The sequence below is a fragment of the Schistocerca cancellata genome, chromosome 3 (assembly GCF_023864275.1).
Source record: "Schistocerca cancellata isolate TAMUIC-IGC-003103 chromosome 3, iqSchCanc2.1, whole genome shotgun sequence".
Taxonomy (NCBI): domain Eukaryota; kingdom Metazoa; phylum Arthropoda; class Insecta; order Orthoptera; family Acrididae; genus Schistocerca; species Schistocerca cancellata.
In genome coordinates, this window is record NC_064628.1 from 359,099,659 (window position 1) to 359,123,657 (window position 23,999).

Consider the following 23,999-nt stretch of genomic DNA (forward strand, 5'->3'; position numbering starts at 1 on the left):
TTACACTAATGTTATTGAACCAGGTCTGTTTCAAGGAAAATCAGATAAAATATTGGAAAATAAAAAATTACTAAATTTTATCCAACATTCTCTAATGAATAAAAATTGTGTATAATTTTTTTGCGTCAAGTATCAAATGATTGTTTCCGTTGCTTAATGTGGCCAGAGTTAAATGTGCTAAAGGTTATTAATGCGGTTGTCAGTATATTTTGATTACTTCAGTATATATTGAAACATACCCAGTTAAATTCATTCGACTGCATACGCTAACTTGATTTGCCAGCCAGCATCGTTCGCAATGGCATATTCACTCTAATGTGGGACTGATTCAAAGTAGTATGATGAGTTACATGCAAATCGCCACATTTCAGGTTTGATTAAGTATCTTAATGAAGTAATCCCATACAAAGCCCGTTTTGCGACCGTAGTTATTGCATAATATCGTTCGAAAATAATTGCCACAAAAATTAAGTTTCAGTGCATAACAGAGATCTAAAAACGCAATTTGCATTCATTCGTTGATATCCGTACATGAACTGTATTTGGAGTGACTTGTATCAAAAGACCCAGAATCTTATGGTATCAGAAACACATTTTCTGTAGCATAAATTAAATATTAAATGTGAGAAAGATACAACGTAGGATCATAGAGATGCTTGTCCTCCGTAACTGGTCTCTTGTTGAACTTGTACCTACAACAGATTTTTGTGTGTGTCAGTACTGCAGTTCCGAAAATACTGGTATATAATAATGTGTGAGAAAGTATAAAGGAGAACTCGCGAATACAAGAGTGATGATTATTACAAATAAGTTTCTGACCTATAAAACAAGATAAAGAACACAGTATCGTGAAATGGGAAGATAAGTTAGAAACAAATGATTTAATCGCAGGTTTGATGGAAATTACGGTTAGCCACGGCCGCTCGCACAGTGCTTCGATCTTGACGAGCGTCTGTGGGCTGGACCCTGTCCTGTGATGCCGATGGACCTCTTTTGTAGCCCCAAGAAGAATTCTGATCCTACCCTTCTCCGACACATCTTTCTTTCAATCCTCCACAATTATCCTAATTCGGTATGTATCCACACAGTGCGATTTGACGAACGAGCATTGCGCTCTCATTTAAATATGTGGCAGAAAGAGTCAACCTAAAGGAATTGTGAAATGAACCCTGTCGTCCAGGACCGCGTGCCACAAAGGGCGCAGATTCACCAGGAGATGGGGAAATTCACAGGCGTCTATTGTCTATTGAGACCTAAGCGCTCTAGTGTGCGAGTGAGACAGACGAGAACTTACGTAATAGGGAAACCCAGTAGAAGCCGTTCGTGGCCAAGGAGATGTAGCAGTGTGAAATATGGCGGATCTGAAATTGGCTGTAAAGGGGAACATTTATGGAAAATATTTAATTCTGTAGTAATGCAGGGAATGAAGCCACAGTAATTTTAATGTACCATCCTTCATAAAGTTTCATGGTGATCCCAATAAAACTTGAGTATAGATCATATCTATAATAGTTTAGGATTTACTGTTAAAGTGAAATTCACAAGTTTTGTAACGAAGACCTAAATGCTAAAATCTGAACGCTGTAGTCGATCTTAAGATCGACATTTCATGTAGAAGCAAATCATTAAAATGAGAAATGTTGTAAATATCAACTCTGTAACTTTATTTGTTTAAAAGATATAATTTAAGTTATCAGTATTTTCAGTTAAGCACCAGATCATCATTTCCTCTACACAAAATCATTGAACGACGGCACCATGATACCTTATTGAATCATTAGGTAATAGAATATTTGTTGTAAAGTTTAGTGCATAATAGTTACTTTTGTTCTTTATTTATTTGTCAGAAAGCACATTGGTGCAAGGCTACTGGCCTTGACATTCTAAGTTAAGAAGAAAACTGTATTGGTTTTATGAAAAAGAGTTTAACTATGGATATTATTGTTACTTCATTTAGAATGTGAAAGTGGTCAAGCTTTGATTATTTAAATATGTTAAAATGTAAAGTAATGTAGAATAAACTGTAGCTTCATGAAAGGGAGCTGCCCTAGTCAGTTGAGCGAGGATATTCGGCTCGCGGGAAACGCGGCGGGGGATGGGCAAAGAGACAGTGCTGGTGCAGACGCGAAAGATGACAGTTGGGGTGGAGACACCAAAGGGTTCAGTCTGGATTGAGACGCGAAAGCGAACAGTCGGTCTTTAGGCAGCTTGGAAGTGAAACGACTTAGAAAATTTCTCGTTGTGTGGTATCGCAGGACTTAGTCTCTGTGGATTCTGACTTCGTGATGAGATTGTGAATGATCGAACTGTGTCAAATGGATATGCGCTCGAGTGTAACAGTAACTCTACGACCACTTCCGCTGTTAGTTTACTTTCTGAATAAACATTATTCTAACCAAATCGCAGGTTTGTGGTCTATTTATGGGTCGTTAATTTAGTTCCTGATATAATTATGTTATTATGTGTTGTATTAACTTTGTATTTCGCAAACTTGCGATCAGCCAGACAATTGAACCAATGGGTCACAAGTCTCTAATTTAGGGCGTGTAATTAAACACGTGCGGTTCAACTCCTAGACGAGTTAGAGGCAAGAGGAACCGCATGTGAGCCAGAACATCTTTGGGATATTAGCTTGCAAACGGTGATCGGAAGTAAACGACAGCTTTTGCACATGCAAGGGGACACGAGAAGCTCTCTCTGCCGAGTGGCTGCAGTGTATAAACTGCAGAGTTGGTTGCCATCTCTCAGGCTTTGGGATAGTTCGAATCCAAGGTCACGACTTATTTTCTGATCTGTAGCGATTCCATGATTTACTCAACAGGCATAGCCCTGTACTATCTCAAAAATATTTTGGTCACCAACATCCAGGACCCACTGGCTGACCTCTGAGCTCTGAGAAGACAGTTACCTTCATCTGGACACAGAGCCACATAGGCATTCCAGGAAATGTACTCGCCGACCGTCTAGCTAAAGACGCAACTACAGATCTACTTGACTTCGGGATACTGGGCACAGACTTAAGATCACAACTTCGACGCATTATTTTGAGTCTACGGTAATTGGAATGGCGAGCTACTGCTACCCAAAACAAGTTGTGGACGATTAAACGGTCCACTTCTGCGTGGCATACATCTTTCCAGTACCCTCGGATAGATGTCATTGTGTTGTGCCGACCGACTACACATCGGCCACACCAGACTCACACACGAGTTCCTTCTCCGTCAGGAGGATCCTCTTCACTGCAGCTACGGTACTCTGTGATGATGGCGCGTCTTCTTGTTAACTGCGCTCTGCTGGCTGATCTGCGACACTTTCTGAGCTAGCCACCTCACTACCTCAGATGCTTGCGGATGACATGACAGCCACTACCAAAGCGTTGCATTTCCTGAGGAAGAGCGAATTTTAGTCTAAAACCCACTCTTCCACTTCCATTGTTAGGGATGGTTGTGGGGTCGAGAGCCTCCCCCTGTGGCGGGTAGCCAGCAAATGATCGCGGGCTACTTTCTTCCCCTCTCACCTTGTCGTGCCTTTAGACCCTCTTGTGTAAGATGCTGCCTGGGTTATCTCTATTTCCTTTCACCTATCGAGTTACAACTACTGTCACGCTCCTTTAAACTCTTTGACTTGCTTATACAGGTCGAGCAGCCAAGTGCCCATTGTTTTCGCTTTTTACCTTCTTACATTTTTCATAATAAGAAGGAACTGATGACCCGGTAGTTTAGTCCCTTCAAACACATCATCATCATCATTATCATTTTAACGTGTGTCTGTACTTCTCGGACGTCAAGAATCCGTATTGCGTTTGTGTGAATGTTCCACAGACAACTGCTGAAAGCACCGACTCACCACTGATACAATGCGCGCCACATCTGCAACAGTCCACCGACAAACCTATCCAGCTTCCCACAGGCCTACAAAAATGGTTCAAGTGGCTCTAAGCACTGTGGGACTTAGCATCTGAGGTCATCAGTCCCCTAGAACTTAGAACTACTTAAACCTAACTGACCTAAGGACATCACACACATCCATGCCCGAGGAAGGATTCGAAACTGCGACAATAGCAGCAGCGCGGTTCCGGACTGAAGCGCCTAGAACCGCTCGCTCACAACGGCCGGCCACAGGCCTACAATACGACCCCCTTTTATGAGGGCGACGTGAAAGGTAATGCCTCCGAATTTTTTATCCTGTTTTCAGTATCGGTTGAGCTATTATTGTACGTGTCATGTAACGCGTAATACTCGCTCGATTTTCACATTTCTCTGACACAAGCTGCGCTAGAGGGCTCCTAGTTGTAGTATGCAACACGGTCGATTTTAACGACCCTGTCAGTGTGTGAGAAGCCCTCAGAAAACTAAAAGTACGAAATCGAAGTGTTCGTCCAAACACAGACCAATCTCCCTTTCAGCACGACAATGCCACACCACAAACGAGTACTGCGAAATGTGAAGCAATCCGACGCCTTCGGTTCATTGTCATCCTCCATACAGTCCCGAATTGACCCTTATGTGACTTTCATCTATCTGTGGGCTTCGAAATCGCATCGCCCAGCCGAGACCACCCATTGAGAGCCACCGCCCGACTCTCCAGGTAGTCCCACGAGTCCTGGAGTCATCGCAGTCTCCTTGGACCGCGTACAGTGTTTTCGACTCAGCAGTCTCGCGTAATGATCACAACGAAAAGATCCGAGAAATTAGAGCAAATACGGAGACTTACAAGCAGTCGTTCTTCCCACGCACAATTCGTGAATGGAACAGGGAAGGGGGGATCAGATAGTGGTACAATAAGTACCCTCCGCCACACACCGTAAGGTGGCTCGCGGAGTATAGATGTAGATGTAGATGTCTTCGCCACGGGCGGCCGTCTCGCGTCAGCAAGGCCGCACGTCGCCATCCGTTGGTGTGCCGCCACAGCATACTGCTGCCCCCGCGTTATCACTCGCCGCCCACTAGCCGCGGCTTGCAAGTATGTATGCTCCTGTATGGAAGCATCGATCAATTGAGAATGTTGTTGTTCAGTAAGCTCTCGTGATTCCGAGCTCTCCGTAGTACCTGAAGGTCCCATGTCACAGCTCGCGCTCGTGCCATTCCGGGGCAGAAGTGCCCATCCTGCACCTGTGGTATCATCAAAATGGTCTACACGCCTCCGACCGCGTTACATGTGACTGACGGTTACACCAAAGTACAAATCTTAGTGTATCAGAGCTAGAAAGAATGTTTCTAGCTAGTGATATATACACTATTGGCCATTAAGATTGCTACACCAAGAAGAAATGCAGATGATAAACGGCTGTTCATAGGACAAATGTATTATACTAGAACTAACATGTGATTACATTTTCTAGCAATTTGGGTGCATAGATCCTGAGAAATCAATACCCAGAACAACCGCCTCTGGCCGTAATACCGGCCTTGATACACCTGGGCATTGAGTCAGACAGAGCTTGGGTGGCGTGTACAGGTACAGTTGCCCATGCAGCTTCAACACGATACCACAGTTCATCAAGATTAGTGACTGGCGTATTGTGACGAGCCAGTTGTTCGGCCACCACTTACCAGACGTTTTCAATTGGTGAGGGATCTGGAGAACGTGCTGGCCAGGTCAGCAGTCGACCATTTTCTGTATCCAGAAAGGCCCATACAGGACCTGCAACATGCGGTCGTGCATTATCCTGCTGAAATGTAGGGTTTCGCAGGGATCGAATGAAGGGTAGAACCACGGGTCTTAACACATCTGAAATGTAATGTCTACTGTTTAATGTGCCGTCAACGCGAACAAGAGGTGACCGAGACGTGTAACCAATGGCACCCCATACCATCACGCCGTGTGATACGCCAGTATGGCGATGGCGAATACACGCTTTCAATATGCGTTCACCGCGATGTCGCCGAACACGGATGCGACCATCATGATGCTGTAAACAGAACCTGGATTCATGTGAAAAAATGACGTTTTGCCATTCGTGCACCCCAGGTTCGTCGTTGAGTACACCATCGCAGGCAGTTCTGTCTGTGATGCAGCGTCAAGGGTAACCACAGCCATGGTCTCAGAGCTGTTAGTCCATGCTGCTGCGAACGTCGTCGAACTTTCATGCAGATGGTTGTCGTCTTGCAAACGTCCCCATCTGTTGACTCAGGGATCGAGACGTGGCTGCACGATCCGTGACAGCCATGCCGATAAGATGCCTGTCATCTCGACAGCTAATGATACGATGCCGTTGGGATGCAGCACGGCGTTCCGTATTAGCCTCCTGAACCCACCGATTCCATTTTCTGCTAACAGTAATTGGATATCGACCAACGCGAGCAGCAATGTCGCGATACGATAAACCGCAATCGCGATAGGCTACAATCCGACCTTTATCAAAGTCGGAAACGTGATGGTGCGCATTCCTCTTCCTTACACGAGGCATCACAACAACGTTTCACCAGGCAACGCCGGTCAACTGCTGTTTGTGTATGAGAAATCTGTTGGAAACTTTCCTTATGTCAGCACGTTGTAGGTGTCGCCACCGGCGCCAACCTTTTGTGAAAGCTCTGAAAAGCTAATCATTTGCATATCACAGCATCTTCTTCCTGTCGGTTAAATTTTGCGTCTGTAGCACGTCATCTTCGTGGTGTAGCAATTTTAATGGCCAGTAGTGATTTTTTTTGTTTTTATACACTTCAACCTCAGGTGACGCAAAAAGTATGAAAGCATTTCTCGACCTATTGCAAAGTCATCAGTAGGTGATTTGTATAATAGAGAGGAAAAGAGGTGCTGGTAAAATACTAGTACAACAAATAAAAAATGAAACCAACTTGTATACAGAGCCATACTTACTTGAATACGCCAAAAAGTAACTCGTCAAGCGAATAGGGACGTAGAGACGGTCGCAACGTTAAAATGTCTGCATCTCAGTTGGTAGAGCAGTTGCCCGCGAAAGTCAAAGTTCGCGAGTTCGAGTCTCAGTCCGGCATACAGTTTCAATCTGCCAGGAAGTTTCATGTCTGCATCTGATTGTTGGAAGTGAGTGACCCAGACATCTGCTCCTCATGGAAGTGTGTAAGCCTAGCTTCAGGGCCGGCCGAAGTGGCCGTGCGGTTATAGGCGCTGCAGTCTGGAACCGCAAGACCGCTACGGTCGCAGGTTCGAATCCTGCCTCGGGCATGCATGTTTGTGATGTCCTTAGGTTAGTTAGGTTTAACTAGTTCTAAGTTCTAAGGGACTAATGACCTCAGCAGTTGAGTCCCATAGTGCTCAGAGCCATTTGAACCATTTGAACCTAGCTTCAGGAATATCTTTCTCTGCTTGGAGACACTCCATCTTCAGGTTTTCTGCTACCAATCACTCGATCACTTTACTGGGATAGGTAGTATTTAGTAGACCTTGCCAGTTCGCTGAAATCTCTTCGTCCCAGAGCCAGCGAATTAAGAAAGAAAAAGACGCCTTACGTCGTCGGAAAACGTGAATGAACATTCTGTCTCTCAGAGAAGCTGTTTCTCTTGACGTGATCCATCACACCTAGACACTTGATACGAAGACTTTGAAACACCCATCATATTTTGTGTGTGTTACTTATTACACGTTGCTCAGATACTGATGGTCGTTTTACTTGTGTAACAGTTATTTCACAGAATTCGTAGGGACATTACTTCAACACGCAACACGTACTAGCAATAAATAGACAGTCGTGTCACAATTCATGAGTAATATTGTTTCACGGTGTAGTGTATAACACCAATGTACTGACAAATTGACTGAAGTGAAAAAAAAATCATGAGAGACCCGCTAACATCGTGTCGGACCTCCTTTTGCCCGACGTAGTGCGGCAGTTGGTCGTTGCATGGACTCAGCAAGTCGTTGGAAGCCCGTGCAGAAATATAGAGCCCTGCTGCCTCTATAGACGCCCATAATTGCGAAAAAGTTGCCAGTGCAGTATATTGTGGACGAAATGCCCTGTCGATTATGTCCCATAAGTGTTCGATGGGATGCATGTTGGGAGATCTGTGTGGCCAAATCATTTGCTCGAACTGCCCAGATTGTTCTTCAAACCCAGCACGAACAATTGTGAACCGATAACATGTCATCCATAAAGGTTCCATCGTTATTTGGGAACATATCGTCTATGAATGGCTGCAAATGGTGTCCAAGAAGCCGAACATAGCCATTGTCAGTCAAAGATAGATACAGTTGGACCAAAGGACCCAGTCTATTCCATGTAAAAATAGCCCCCATCATTATGGAGCCACCACCAGCTTGCACAGAGCCTTGTCGACAACTTGGGTATATGGCTTCGTGGGATTTGCGTCACACTTGAACCGTACCATCAGCTCTTACCAACTGAAATCTCGACTCTTCTGACCAGGCCACGTTTTCAGTCGTCTAACGTACAGCCGCTATGGTCACGAGACCAGGAGATTTGCCGCAGGCGATGTCATGCAGTTAACAAAGGCACTCGCGTCAATCGTCTCTCCCATAGCCGTTTAACGCCACATTTCGCCGCACTGCCGTAATGAATACGTTCAGTCTACATCCCACATTGATTTATACGCTCATTCCACGCAGTGTTGCCTTTCTGTTAGCACTGACAACTCTACGGAATAGCCGCTGCTTTCGGTCGTTTAGTGAAGGTCGACGGCCACTGCGTTGTCCATGTTGAGAGGTAATGCCTGAAATTAGGTATTCTCGGCTCAGTCTTGTAGCTGTGGCTCTCAGAATATTGAATTCCGTAACAATTTCGAAATGGAATGTCCCATGCGTCTAGGTCCAACTACAATTCCTTGTTAAATGTCTGTTAATTCGCGTCGTGCGGATGTAATCACATCACACCACAGACATTAACACTTAAATCACCTGAGAACTACTAACAGCCTCGCCAACGCACTGCCCGTTTTTATCTTGTGCATGCGATACTACCGCCATCGGAAATGTGTATATCTCTAACTAATTGGTTTCGTCGCCTCAGTTTACGAAGACATATTGCAATACAAACTTCGAAAATATAATCGTTTTCATTTTCGGTGTATTCTAGAGGCCTCCGGTGTACTATAGTAGTCACTTTTTATATTATATCTTCCGAAGTATTCCATTCTACGGTGTAGTGTAGCTTTAAGAATTCCATTCTGCAGTCATTCTTGCGTTTAACATTTTTCTGTCTCCCTGTGTCAGGGTTAAAAAAAAAAATGGCTCAAATGGCTCTGAGCACTATGGGACTTAACGTCTATGGTCAACAGTCCCCTAGAACTTAGAACTACTTAAACCTAACTAACCTAAGGACATCACACAACACCCAGTCATCACGAGTCAGAGAAAATCCCTGACCCCGCCGGGAATCGAACCCGGGAACCCGGGCGTGGGAAGCGAGAACGCTACCGCACGACCACGAGCTGCGGACTATGTCAGGGTTCTTGCGCGGCTAGTTTCGTGAGCAATCCGGTGCCTTCACGGAATAGTATTCAGTGTTAATAGCACAAGAATTGCCACGTATAAGCCAGAATAAAGTATCAGTTAAGAAATTAGTTTCGTCAAGCACAACTAACACTCCTCAGGAAAACATGTTTATTGAGCACACATCGAAGTAACGCCGCGGCTGAAATGCCATCTCAGCAGCGTTTGCTCCAGTTTACACCTACATGTAATGTTCTACGTAATTACAATATTCAATCAATAAATAGCTTCCAGAAATCACAGATGTTTACTGATAAATAACCTTTGACTACGACGGACCACGCTTAGCATTGTACTCTCCTCTCGCAAAACAGGAACCCTGTTTCGGAGTACTCTGTAGCATCCTGGATCTTGATCTAATTAGTGATCCTTCATATGGCGGCGCTAGTGGATCCTCTCATTTTGGTCATGTACTCAGGTCTAACGCTTGGCGATTGTTGGGTGGTTTTTCAGGTCGCATCTCAAAGGCCCTATCGTTTGACTGCGCCTCAGTACTATTACAACAACGCTTCATACAGACGACAGGGATGACGCGTCTGCGATTTTATGTCATCGGTGTAGGATTATCGACCTCGTCTTTACAAGTGATATCTGACTAGCGACGTAGGGTTCGGCATGGACCATGTTAGCCTCATATTCCACGTAGGTGTAAAAATCCGCACAAGCCTACCTCGGTTTGGCGTTATTAACGTTTTTGGACCTTGTACGACCGGACAAGCAACTTAATATCAAGCCTACAGTACACTGAACAGATAACACGGAATACAAAAGCAACAACATACTGTGACTTGCAGAACCCTCCAGAAAATAGGAAGAAATGGAGTTCGAGATATCCTGCTCACAAATATAAGAAAAGAGAGTAAATAACAATTTTAATTACATTTATCCTCTTGCTACTTCTCTGTAACTTTCGCTGAATGGCTTTAGAGACAACTGAAGGAAGTCATTGTACACACTTTTTAAAGGAATAGCAACTGTTCCATTTCGATAGGCCTCTTCCTCTCCTCCGCTCTACCCCTATCCCTCTGTACTCTCACTTCTCTCCTCCCTTTATTCCTCTTTTCCTTACCGCCTCTCCTTCTCGCTTCCTTTTCCGCGTTGCCTCTCTATACCCCCTCACTATTCCACTCAACTTTGCTCACCCTGCTCATCATCTTCGTCCTTACTATCTCAGTCCACTCCATTCACCTCACCTCACCTTACCTTACCTTACCTTACCTTACCTTACTTCACTTCATTCTTTTCTTTTCCCTCTCTACTTTCTTCCCTTGATTAAGTTGGTGCAGCCAGTTCCTCTCTCCACCTTCAATCATCGATCATTTGTGTCTCTAATAATCATGTTATCAACTAAACGTTCTACTCTAACCTCATTATGTCTTCCTTCTCTTTGTTGTATTTCTTTTCATCTTCTCCCTCTTTCCCTACCTTCGTGTCTTCCCTTCTTGCACTTTGCCTCTCTGTCTCTCTCTCTCTCTCTCTCTCTCTCTCTCTCTCTCTCTCTCACACACACACACACACACACACACACACACACACACACACACACACACATACACACACTTGCGTGACTGACACAGGCAAATTCGACGCCAGCGCGTATTAGGGTAATAATCAACTTGCTAACGGACTCGGCAACCTCACGTATTTACCGCCTTGTCCGGCCGTGTTGATATCTGGCGCTGTCAAACTGCAGGTTCCGATGGACAATAGTCCGCGCTGGAGGCTGCAGGCTCTCAAGCCTGGCGTGTAGGCGGACGAGCATTTACATAGCGCGTGCACACACACACACACACACACACACACACACACACACACACACACACACACACACCGGCTGGCGCGCGCTGCCGTTGATAAATTATTCAAGATTCTTCACACGCGCGATGGCAGTGACAAAGAGAAAAGGACGAGGCGAACCGCGCTGCCTTTCAGCTGAGGCGAGAGCTCCACCAGCCGCCTTGACAGCGGGCCTGAGAGCGGCCAGCCACGCTTATGCGCCTCCGAGTCGTCCCACGTAACCTGTCTGCTAACGGGCAGCGCTCGACGCCAGTCGACCTTTAGCTGCTTCACTTGCACACACTCCTCAGTTTCACCACTGCGTCCTTATCCAAGAAACATATCTCAACCCAGAACGGCATTGTTAAGACACTGAGTATCCTTTCTAGATGCTTGCGGTTCAAATCTCGATCCCATGATCTACATTTAAATTTCCGTGTTTTCCATAATCACCCGGAGCATATATCCGCATGGTTCATTCGAAAAAGTTCACAGCCCATTTCTTTCGTCATCATTTCATAACATTCGTCTCCAGTGACCTCATCATTGGCGGAAATCTAAACCAAATATTACCTTCCCCTTCCCCTTTCTCTTCCTCCATCAAATGTACGAACCCTCATAAATTGAGGAATAAGTAGAAATTAGGGAATGCAGATGTCTGGCGCACATATTTTGCTGCCAGTTCATGAACATATGCCAATAAAAATAAGGAACAGTAAAGACACAATCAAGCACAAGTCACGAATTTGATCTCCTAAAGCCTCGTAAAGTCGTTGCAAACTGTTAATAAAACATGCGGAACGACCTGATTAACGTACAAGAATACACTGCCGAGAGAAAAAATGCAACACTCCCTAGGACAATGTCATTCTATTGAGAAGTGATGCGAGACATGGTTCACCATTGTAGTAGTATATGATGAGGCGTGTATTCTCGCATACAATCAATCGTAAAAGTTATAACACCGCAAATGCAGGTAAAATACCTACTGCACCATCCAAAATTTTCCGCCCTTTAGTACCTGCATATAACTTGTAATATACCGCAGTAAAGGAAACCAAAGAAAAATTCGGAGTACGAATTAAAATCCAGGGAGAAGACATAAAAGCTTTGAGGTTCGCCGATGACATTGTAATTCTGTCAGAGACACCAAAGGACCTGGAAGAGCAGCTGAACGGAATGGACAGGGTCTTGAAAGGAGGAGATAATATGAACATCAACAAAAGCAAGACGAGAATAATGGAATGTAGTCGAATTAAATCGGGCGATGCTGCAGGAATTAGATTAGGAAATGAGATGCTTAAAGTGGTAAAGGAGTTTTGCTATTTGGGGAGCAAAATAACTGATGCTGATCGAAGTAGAGGGGATATAAAATGTAAACTGGCAATGGCAAGGAAAGCGTTTCTGAAGAAGAGAAATTTGTTAACATCGAGTACAGATTAAAGTGTCAGGAAGTCGTTTCTGAAAGTATTTGCATGGAGTGAAGCCATGTATGGAAGTGAAACGTGGACGATAAATAGTTTAGACAAGAAGAGAATAGAAGCTTTCGAAATGTGGCGCTACAGACTAATGCTGAAGATTAGATGGGTAGATCACATAACTAATTAGGAGGTACTGAATAGGATTGTAGAGAAGAGAAATTTGTGGCCCAACTTGACTAGAAGAAGGGATCGGTTGGTAGGACATGTTCTGAGGCACCAAGGGATCACCAGTTTAGTATTGGAGAGCAGCGTGTAGGATAAAAATCGTAGAGGGAGACCAAGAGATGAATACACTAAAAAGATTCAGAAGGATGTAGGTTGCAGTAGGTAGTGGGACATGAAGAAGCTTGCACAGGATAGAGTAGCATGGAGAGCTGCATCAAACCAGTCTCTGCACTGAAGACTTTAACAACGACAACCGCTATTTCTGAATCGGTAAGCTTTATTACACACACTGTATGTAGTATGTAATAGACGTAATAGTGTATGTATTTGTGAACGTACATGATTTATTGTGATTGTAAGGTAGATATTGTAAATTACTGGGTAAACCCTAAGGCAACAACGTTTAGATGTACCGATAACAATGACGAAATGGCAGTATCTGTGCCGTTGTTTATGGAGAAACTTTATCGCGCTGCGAGCAGATAGGAAGCAGAGCAGCTTGAGTCTTGAAAGAGTGCGGAAGCATTTGTTGGGCGCACCCGTAGACGCGGTGTGCAGCTATGCACGCGCCAGTGTAGGCACGCCTGATTCGTTAACCCGAGATTATTGAGAGCTCGGTAGGAGTGGACAGGTGGACGAAGCTGCAGTTCTAAAAAAAATGGCTCTGAGCACTATGGGACATAACATCTGAGGTCATCAGTCCCCTAGATCTTAGAACTACTTAAACCTAACTGACCTAAGGACATCACACACATCCATGCCCGAGGCAGGATTCGAACCTGCGACCGTAGCGGTTGCGCCGTTCCAGACTGAAGCGCCTAGAACCGCTCGGCCTCCCCGGCCGGCGAAGCTGCAGTTCTGTTACCTGTCCCTTAATTATCCGTGTCTCTGAAGACGACTTGTGGTTCTCAACCAGCAGCAACAGCAGCAGCCCAACATTGTCCTTGGCTACATTCTTCGTCGTCCGAACAGCTACAATATCGTCAACAACTGTTAAATGACAGAAGAGCGTAGCGTTCCAAAGGATTGGAAAAGGGCACAAGTCATCCTCGTTTGCAAGAAGGGACGTCGAACAGATGTGCAGAACTATAGACCTATATCTCTAACGTCGATCAATTGTAGAATTTTGGAACACGTATTATGGTCGAGTATAATGACTTTTCTGGAGACTAGAAATCTACTTTGTAGGAATCAGCATGGGTTTCGAAAAAGACGATCGAGTGAAACCCAGCTCGCGCTATTCGTCCACGAGACTCAGAGGGCCATAGACACGGGTTCACAGGTAGATGCCGTGTTTCTTGATTTCCGCAAGGCGTTCGATACAGTTCCCCACAGTCGTTTAATGAACGAAGTAAGAGCATATGGACTATCAAACCAATTGTGTGATTGGATTGAAGATTTCCTAGGTAACAGAACGCAGCATGTCATTCTCAATGGAGAGAAGTCTTCCGAAGTAAGAGTGATTTCGGGTGTGCCGCAGGGGAGTGTCGTAGGATCGTTGCTATTCACAATATACATAAATGACCTTGTGGATAACATCGGAAGTTCACTGAGGCTCTTTGCGGATGATGCTGTGTTATATCGAAAGGTTGTAACAATGGAAAATTGTACTGAAATGCAGGAGGATCTGTAACGAACTGACGCATGGTGCAGGGAGTGGCAACTGAATCTCAATGTAGACAAGTGTAATGTGCTGTGAATACATAGAAAGAAAGATCCTTTATCATTTAGCTAAAATATAGCAGGTCAGCAACCGGAAGCAGTTAATTCCATAAATTATGTGGGAATACGCATTAGGAGTGATTTAAAATCGAATGATCATATAAAGTTGATCGTCGGTAAAGCAGATGCCAGACTGAGATTCATTGGAAGAATCCTAAGGAAATGCAATCCGAAAACAAAGGAAGTAGGTTACAGTACGCTTGTACGCCCGCTGCTTGAATACTGTTCAGCAGTGTGGGATCCGTACCAGATGGGGTTGATAGAAGAGATAGAGAAGATCCAACGGAGAGCAGCGCGTTTCGTTACAGGATCATTTAGTAATCGCGAAAGCGTTACGGAGATGATAGATAAACTCCAGTGGAAGACTGCAGGAGAGACGCTCAGTAGCTCGGTACGGGCTTTTGTTGAAGTTTCGAGAATATACCTTCACCGAGGAGTCAAGCCGGATATTGCTCCCTCCTACGTGTATCTCGCGAAGACACCATGAGGATAAAATCAGAGAGGCATACCGACAATCCTTCTTTCCACGAAAAATACGAGACTGGAATAGAAGGGAGAACCGATAGAGGTACTGAAGGTACCCTCCGCCACACACCGTCAGGTGGCTTGCGGAGTATGGACGTAGATGTAGATGTAGATGTAGTATAACTAATGTTGTACAGGTATTACCAAGTGACAGTTCTGTAACAAACTTTAATGACTAACTTCCTTGAGTAACAACCTGTACTAGCTAAAAAACTTGCAGAGCACCTGTGTTGTCATTTCCACACACATTATTACCAATCAGAGTCCATTTCCTTTCCGTGCAATCACCGAATGTCGTAAAAATATGAAAAGTGGTTAACTATTTACTGCCAGTTTTGTTGGTTCGGTACATTTTTTGCCTGAGTAAGTGTTCAGTATTATGCTGCATAACAGACGCTTAATTAATTTGCAGTTTTGAAAATTAATTTGACTCACTTAAAGTAAGGAAACATTTGATTGGTAAAACTAATAACTAAAGATACAGCACAGATTAAGAGTGCGCAATTTCATTTATTCTGTATTTAGCTTAGCGAGTGACTTCTATTGGCAAAGTACATATTTTATTGTTAAAAGGAAATCAAATTTTGCATTTCGTTATACTGAGGTTACCGAAAGAATTTTTTTTTTTTTGTAACAAAGTTTCAGTCACAGTCAGTTATTTATTTAAACAGCAATTTCATTTAACTTTGCTTTCAAAATTTAGTATTTCAGAACAAGTAATTGCAAAGTCAGTGCTTCTGATTCATTTATTTTCTCGTGAACTGTGGTGCTGCGGAAAAGCGTGGCAACTGTCTATAGCTACGTCAGTGATTGATTGCTTGATTTTCTTTGCTATTACCTTTCATAGGATAGTCGATATTCATTGCTCTAGTATGCTGGCGACCTTTTAATTATCCTTTTTTGCTAATCACTGTTTTTGTTGTTAAATATTACAAGGTACTCTTTTCCCGTCTGTGTGGTTTGTGAGCGATTGCACTAAATTCCACCCTTTTGAGAATGATTATCAGTATTTAGATTCTGTTTTGTATGTTGTACAATTTCGTCCTACTAACCGGTATTATTTTCCTTTGGTAATGATAGCCCTCCTCATTGTAAAATTTCATTACGAATACGCGGTCACGGTGGCTTCCAGCGAGAGATTGTCCCAAGCATTTCGCGCCAATCTCTTGCAATTCGGCGATGGTTCTTGTGGGCGCTGATGAACGAGGAAGTTCCCGCTTCATCATGTCTCATACGTGTTCATTTGTGTCCGCAGCTCGTAGTTGTGCGGTAGCGTTCTCGCTTCCCACGCCCGGGTTCCCGGGTTCGATTCCCGGTGGCGTAAGGGATTTTCTCTGCCTCGTGATGACTGGGTGTTGTGTGATGTCCTTAGGTTAGTTAGGTTTAAGTAGTTCTAAGTTCTAGGGGACTGATGACCCTAGATGTTAAGTCCCATAGTGCTCAGAGCCAAACCATTTTTTTGTTCATTTGTCTAGAGATCTGGTTATCTTGCTGGTCATTGGAATTGTTGCTCACCACCGAGACCAGAGTGCGTCGCAGAACGGGTAGGTGGACGTGCACTGTCCTGCCGGAAAAGCTCATCGCCTTCCTGTCGACGAAACGGCAATAGCACGACGGCAGCCTGTGCAATGTGGCGGCCATTGATTACTTCACCTTACAGAAACAACAAATGTGACTGTGAGTTGTAGCTGATAGTCCCCACACCATGAACCTTTAGATGGGACCTGCGTGTCGTGGCGGAATGCACTCCAAAATAGGCAGCTCACCAGGTGTACGCCGTACACTCGTACGTCCATCACTCGCATACAGACAGAACCTGCTCTCATCACTGAAGACAACAGAGCAGCATTACATTCTCCAACCAGCTCTTTCACGACATCAGAGCAGCCGTGCTTGAAGGTGTCTTTGTGTCAGTAGTAGCCTTGCCAGAGGCACTGGTGATGTTAATATTGATGCAAGCAGACGATTCCCAAAGGGCCCCGATAACACAGCAGGCTCCAGATTTAGGTTTCCCATGATTTCCCGAAATCGCTTAAGGCAAATACTAGGATGGTACCTTTGAAAGGGGGTTCCGCCTCCTTCACAAATCCGAACTTGTGTCCGTTTTTAATGATCTCGTTGTCGATGGGAAATTATACGATAATCTTGCTTCCAGAGGAAAAACGGTCACAAGGTGGGCACTGTGTGTTCATGGATTACCCGACACCCCTGGGATAACAAGGCCGCCCAACACAGTGACGTGTTAGTGACGTCACACTAAGCGGCCCATAGCCGACGCAGCAGTCCACGGACACCTCCGTACAGACGCGCCTGTTGCTAACGATCTTCTGTCCGTCATGCAGAAAGGAGCGAACTATAATTCGAACCGAGCGAACTATAATTCGAACCAAAGACCAAATTATATATATTCTTGTAAACAGCATAAAGGTTCATAACGAAATACCGATTAAATATACGGGCAGGAATAGGTTCTAGAAGTCCTCTGAAAAGTGTTTATCTTCAGTACCAGAATGAACATCAAATTGTCAGGTTTTCTAAATAGAAAAGCACTTTGTTAGTAACAGACAGCAATAATGAGACTTGCAGCTGGTGATTTCTATGTGGAAAAGGAAATAAGCTGTAGAGAGATTGAAAATGGTAAGGAAAGAGAGCCTCAGCCTTTTGCTCACATTCTTACATGTAATGCACTTGGTTGTTTTTCATTTCCTTATCTTTCATAACATTTTTAATATTGTTTCAAGAAGTGTATCTTCAATAGCAGAGTGAACTTCAAATTGTCAGGCTTTTCTTAAAGGAAAGAGCAGTCCCTTAGTATCACAGTGCAAGACAGAATCTTGTGTTCAGTGATGTCTATGTTAAAAGGAGAATATTTGATATCTATCTTTTGTTTCCATTCTTTATTACTGGGATACACTTGTAAAAATTCTTGAAAAGAGCTGTCACCATGAACATATGACTAAATTCACAATAGTCATATTTGTTATGAGATAAAGCGAACTCTTGTTACCTTATTGTAAACGAAAGTTGTGAGGGTTTTGCTATGTATGACAGTGTTTAAGATAATTTACTTTCTGTGTAATAGCTTGAAAATGTTAAGTCCTGCTGTCAGTTGGCATTTGTCACCACCTGTATGCGAGTTTTAAAGCTAAATAGTGTTCTGACAATTATAAAATAGTGGCAAAGTTCCTCAATCGATTAAACCTATTCCTGCCCGTATATGTAATCGGTATTTCGTTATGAACCTTTATGCTGTTTACAAGAATATATATAATTTGGTCTTTGGTTCGAATTATAGTTCGCTCCTTTCTGCATGACGGACAGAAGATAGTTAGCATCAGGCGCGTCTGTACGGAGGTGTCCGTGGACTGCTGCGTCGGCTATGGGCCGCTTAGTGTGACGTCACTAACACTGCTGGGCGGCCTTGTTATCTCGGGGGTGTCGGATTATCTATACTACTATATAGGTATAAACACAAGATGTTGTTCAACGTTGTTACAAAAACTTTCGAAAAGCTCATGAACTATTTACTTCAAATTCTTACACGCTAATCTGATAAACAATCAGACGTACGTTGGGTTTATATCTTTTGAAACAACAGTTAGTGGGTTCTCTGTTAAAACCGACTGCGAACAGTGAAAAGCTCAGCTCTGAAATTGTGTTCTTTCGTTTCGTTTCTCGCAGTCAGATTTAACTATGATAGTAGGAAATTTAAACCATTACTCAGGTCGGCGTCTCCCGCCGGATGCTCAAGTCGTCCCTCGGTTATGGGTGTGTGTTGTTCTTAGCATAAGTTAGTTCAAGTAGTGTGTAAGTCTATGGACCAATGACCTCAGCAGATCGGTCCCTTAGCAATTCACACACATTTGAACATCTGATACATAAGTATTCATTTAATTTGCGGACTAATAACTTTAGCTAGTAGGAGTAGTATGTCTTTAGATTGGTTATTACCTCCATGTCCATGTAGCGAGAGCAAGCTGTTAAGTCTTATTTTGCCTTGGGCAGCAAGTCAGGTGTTGAAGTGTGCACACGAGGACGCAAAACGGTTAGTCAAACTGACAGGCGCAGTCTACAGAGTCGTGCAGTTAGGACCGTGCAGAAAACATCGGAAGATTTGTGACGTGTCCGCAGGAAGACTGTTGAATGCAGAAAATAAACATCTATCGCTTCGTACCATACACATGTTAAGGTACCAATGATCACAACCTCTGCACTTATACCCCTAACACCGTGTAATTCTTTCTTCTTATATACAGGGTTATTACAAATGATTGAAGCGATTTCACAGCTCTACAATAACTTTATTATTTGAGGGACTGATGACCACAGATGTTAAGTCCCATAGTGCTCAGAGCCAGCCATTTGAGATATTTTCACAATGCTTTGCACACACATACAAAAACTCAAAGTTTTTTTAGACATTCACAAATGTTTGATATGTGCCCCTTTAGTGATTCGGCAGACATCAAGCCGATAATCAAGTTCCTCCCACACTCGGCGCAGCATTTCCCCATCAATGAGTTCGAAAGCATCGTTGATGCGAGCTCGCAGTTCTGGCACGTTTCTTGGTAGAGGAGGTTTAAACACTGAATCTTTCACATAACCCCACAGAAAGAAATCGCATGGGGTTAAGTCGGGAGAGCGTGGAGGCCATGACATGAATTGCTGATCGTGATCTCCACCACGACCGATCCATCGGTTTTCCAATCTCCTGTTTAAGAAATGCCGAACATCATGATGGAAGTGCGGTTGGAGCACCATCCTGTTGAAAGATGAAGTCGGCGCTGTCGGTCTCTAGTTGTGGCATGAGCCAATTTTCTAGCATGTCCAGATACACGTGTCCTATAACGTTTTTTTCGCAGAAGAAAAAGGGGCCGTAAACTTTAAACCGTGAGATTGCACAAAACACGTTAACTTTTGGTGAATTGCGAATTTGCTGCACGAATGCGTGAGGATTCCCTACCGCCCAGATTCGCACATTGTGTCTGTTCACTTCACCATTAAGAAAAAATGTTGCTTCATCACTGAAAACAAGTTTCGCACTAAACGCATCCTCTTCCGTGAGCTGTTGCAACCGCGCCGAAAATTCAAAGCGTTCGACTTTGTCATCGGGTGTCAGGGCTTGTAGCAATTGTAAACGGTAAGGCTTCTGCTTTAGCCTTTTCCGTAAGATTTTCCAAACCGTCGGCTGTGCTACGTTTAGCTCTCTGCTTGCTTTATTCGTCGACTTACGCGGGCTACGCGTGAAACTTGCCCTCACACGTTCAACCGTTTCTTCGCTCACTGCAGGCCGACCCGTTGATTTCCCCTTACAGAGGCATACAGAAGCTTTAAACTGCGCGTACCATCGCCGAATGGAGTTAGCAAGCAGTTGGTGGATCTTTTTTGAACTTCGTCCTGAAGTGTCGTTGCACTGTTATGACTGACTGATGTGAGTGCATTTCAAGCACGACATACGCTTTCTTGGCTCCTGTCGCCATTTTGTCTCACTGCGCTCTCGAGCGCTCTGGCGGCAGAAACCTGAAGTGCGGCTTCAGCCGAACAAAACTTTATGAGTTTTTCTACGTATCTGTAGTGTGTCGTGACCATATGTCAATGAATGGAGCTACAGTGAATTTACGAAATCGCTTCGATCATTTGTAATAGCCCTGTATAGGGTGGCCCAAATAAGGAAAACAAAGAAGAAAAGACCGACAATGCTTAGTCTGTTGTGTGGGAAGGCACACTGATAAGTCTTCAAGAAGGAACCAATGTCTGGAAACGCACGAGCTGGGTGATGGAGAACGTTAAAGTCTGAGATGGGTCAATATATCCAATACGTCTACCGCATCGTGCTTATCTCGTACGTCGATACGGAGCTTACATCACACAAGTCGCCAAAGTGGCGTCACCTCAAAAGACTTGTACCAGGCGAACGGTATACACGAAGAGAGGCCCTACCCATATGACATTTCATTTCATCGGCGATGCTTAGCCCCATACACATGAACCAATACGTGCGGTTGTCTTCCATGGATTTCAGTCGCTCTGTGGAGTACAGCTCTAAGGTCCGCCACTGATGTTACACGAGTACCATATACCATACTCTTCATACTACCGCACAGAAAATAGTCGAGAGGTGTCAGATCTGACGACCGTGCTGGCTATGGAACTGCAGTCCATCGATTGGTATATACGATATTCAGGTGATTCCACACATCAACATCAGTTTGTGCTGGAGCTCTGTCGTTTTGCAGCCTCATGTCCGTCCGAACATTGAGTAGCGCACCATCCAATAGGGTAGGCTAAATATTTGTAATAAATGTGATTTAGATGGATCCTCTTAGTCTGCTTGGCAGCAGATATGGCCCAATGACATAGTCACCAGTTATCCCTGCCCAGCAGTTAATACCGACCCTGTGTTGGTGATTTTTAATTACCTGCGCTCCCGAGTTATTGTCCGCCCAAGCATGCATGTTGTGCAAGTTCAGTAAGCCGACTCTAATAAAAGTGCATTCATCCGTCGATAGTACCAAGCTCTGGAATTATGGCTGGAGTAAACAACATTGCTCAAATGGTTCAAATGGCGCTAAGAGCTGTAATATCTGAGGTCATCAGTCCCACCGGCTGGAGTGGCCAAGCGGTTCTAGGCGCTGCAGTCTGGAACCACCCTGGTGCTACGGTCGCAGGATCGAATCCTGCCTCGGGCATGGATGTGTGTGATGTCCTTAGGTTAGTTAGGTTTAACTAGTTCTAAGTTCTAGGGGACTGATGGCCTCAGAAATTAAGTCCCATAGTGTGTTTGATGACAGAGTGTGTTTGATGACAGAGTGTGTTTGATGCCAGCGTGTGTTTGATGCCAGCGTGTGTTTGATGCCAGCGTGTGTTTGATGCCAGCGTGTGTTTGATGCCAGCGTGTGTTTGATGCCAGCGTGTGTTTGATGCCAGCGTGTGTTTGATGCCAGCGTGTGTTTGATGCCAGCGTGTGTTTGATGCCAGCGTGTGTTTGATGCCAGCGTGTGTTTGATGCCAGCGTGTGTTTGATGCCAGCGTGTGTTTGATGCCAGCGTGTGTTTGATGCCAGCGTGTGTTTGATGCCAGCGTGTGTTTGATGCCAGCGTGTGTTTGATGCCAGCGTGTGTTTGATGCCAGCGTGTGTTTGATGCCAGCGTGTGTTTGATGCCAGCGTGTGTTTGATGCCAGCGTGTGTTTGATGCCAGCGTGTGTTTGATGCCAGCGTGTGTTTGATGCCAGCGTGTGTTTGATGCCAGCGTGTGTTTGATGCCAGCGTGTGTTTGATGCCAGCGTGTGTTTGATGCCAGCGTGTGTTTGATGCCAGCGTGTGTTTGATGCCAGCGTGTGTTTGATGCCAGCGTGTGTTTGATGCCAGCGTGTGTTTGTTGCCAGCGTGTGTTTGATGCCAGCGTGTGTTTGTTGCCAGCGTGTGTTTGTTGCCAGCGTGTGTTTGTTGGCAGCGTGTGTTTGTTGGCAGCGTGTGTTTGTTGGCAGCGTGTGTTTGTTGGCAGCGTGTGTTTGTTGGCAGCGTGTGTTTGTTGGCAGCGTGTGTTTGTTGGCAGCGTGTGTTTGTTGGCAGCGTGTGTTTGTTGGCAGCGTGTGTTTGTTGGCAGCGTGTGTTTGTTGGCAGCGTGTGTTTGTTGGCAGCGTGTGTTTGTTGGCAGCGTGTGTTTGTTGGCAGCGTGTGTTTGTTGACAGCGTGTGTTTGTTGACAGCGTGTGTTTGTTGACAGCGTGTGTTTGTTGACAGCGTGTGTTTGTTGACAGCGTGTGTTTGTTGACAGCGTGTGTTTGTTGACAGCGTGTGTTTGTTGACAGCGTGTGTTTGTTGACAGCGTGTGTTTGTTGACAGCGTGTGTTTGTTGACAGCGTGTGTTTGTTGACAGCGTGTGTTTGTTGACAGCGTGTGTTTGTTGACAGCGTGTGTTTGTTGACAGCGTGTGTTTGTTGACAGCGTGTGTTTGTTGACAGCGTGTGTTTGTTGACAGCGTGTGTTTGTTGACAGCGTGTGTTTGTTGACAGCGTGTGTTTGTTGACAGCGTGTGTTTGTTGACAGCGTGTGTTTGTTGACAGCGTGTGTTTGTTGACAGCGTGTGTTTGTTGACAGCGTGTGTTTGTTGACAGCGTGTGTTTGTTGACAGCGTGTGTTTGTTGACAGCGTGTGTTTGTTGACAGCGTGTGTTTGTTGACAGCGTGTGTTTGTTGACAGCGTGTGTTTGTTGACAGCGTGTGTTTGTTGACAGCGTGTGTTTGTTGACAGCGTGTGTTTGTTGACAGCGTGTGTTTGTTGACAGCGTGTGTTTGTTGACAGCGTGTGTTTGTTGACAGCGTGTGTTTGTTGACAGCGTGTGTTTGTTGACAGCGTGTGTTTGTTGACAGCGTGTGTTTGTTGACAGCGTGTGTTTGTTGACAGCGTGTGTTTGTTGACAGCGTGTGTTTGTTGACAGCGTGTGTTTGTTGACAGCGTGTGTTTGTTGACAGCGTGTGTTTGTTGACAGCGTGTGTTTGTTGACAGCGTGTGTTTGTTGACAGCGTGTGTTTGTTGACAGCGTGTGTTTGTTGACAGCGTGTGTTTGTTGACAGCGTGTGTTTGTTGACAGCGTGTGTTTGTTGACAGCGTGTGTTTGTTGACAGCGTGTGTTTGTTGACAGCGTGTGTTTGTTGACAGCGTGTGTTTGTTGACAGCGTGTGTTTGTTGACAGCGTGTGTTTGTTGACAGCGTGTGTTTGTTGACAGCGTGTGTTTGTTGACAGCGTGTGTTTGTTGACAGCGTGTGTTTGTTGACAGCGTGTGTTTGTTGACAGCGTGTGTTTGTTGACAGCGTGTGTTTGTTGACAGCGTGTGTTTGTTGACAGCGTGTGTTTGTTGACAGCGTGTGTTTGTTGACAGCGTGTGTTTGTTGACAGCGTGT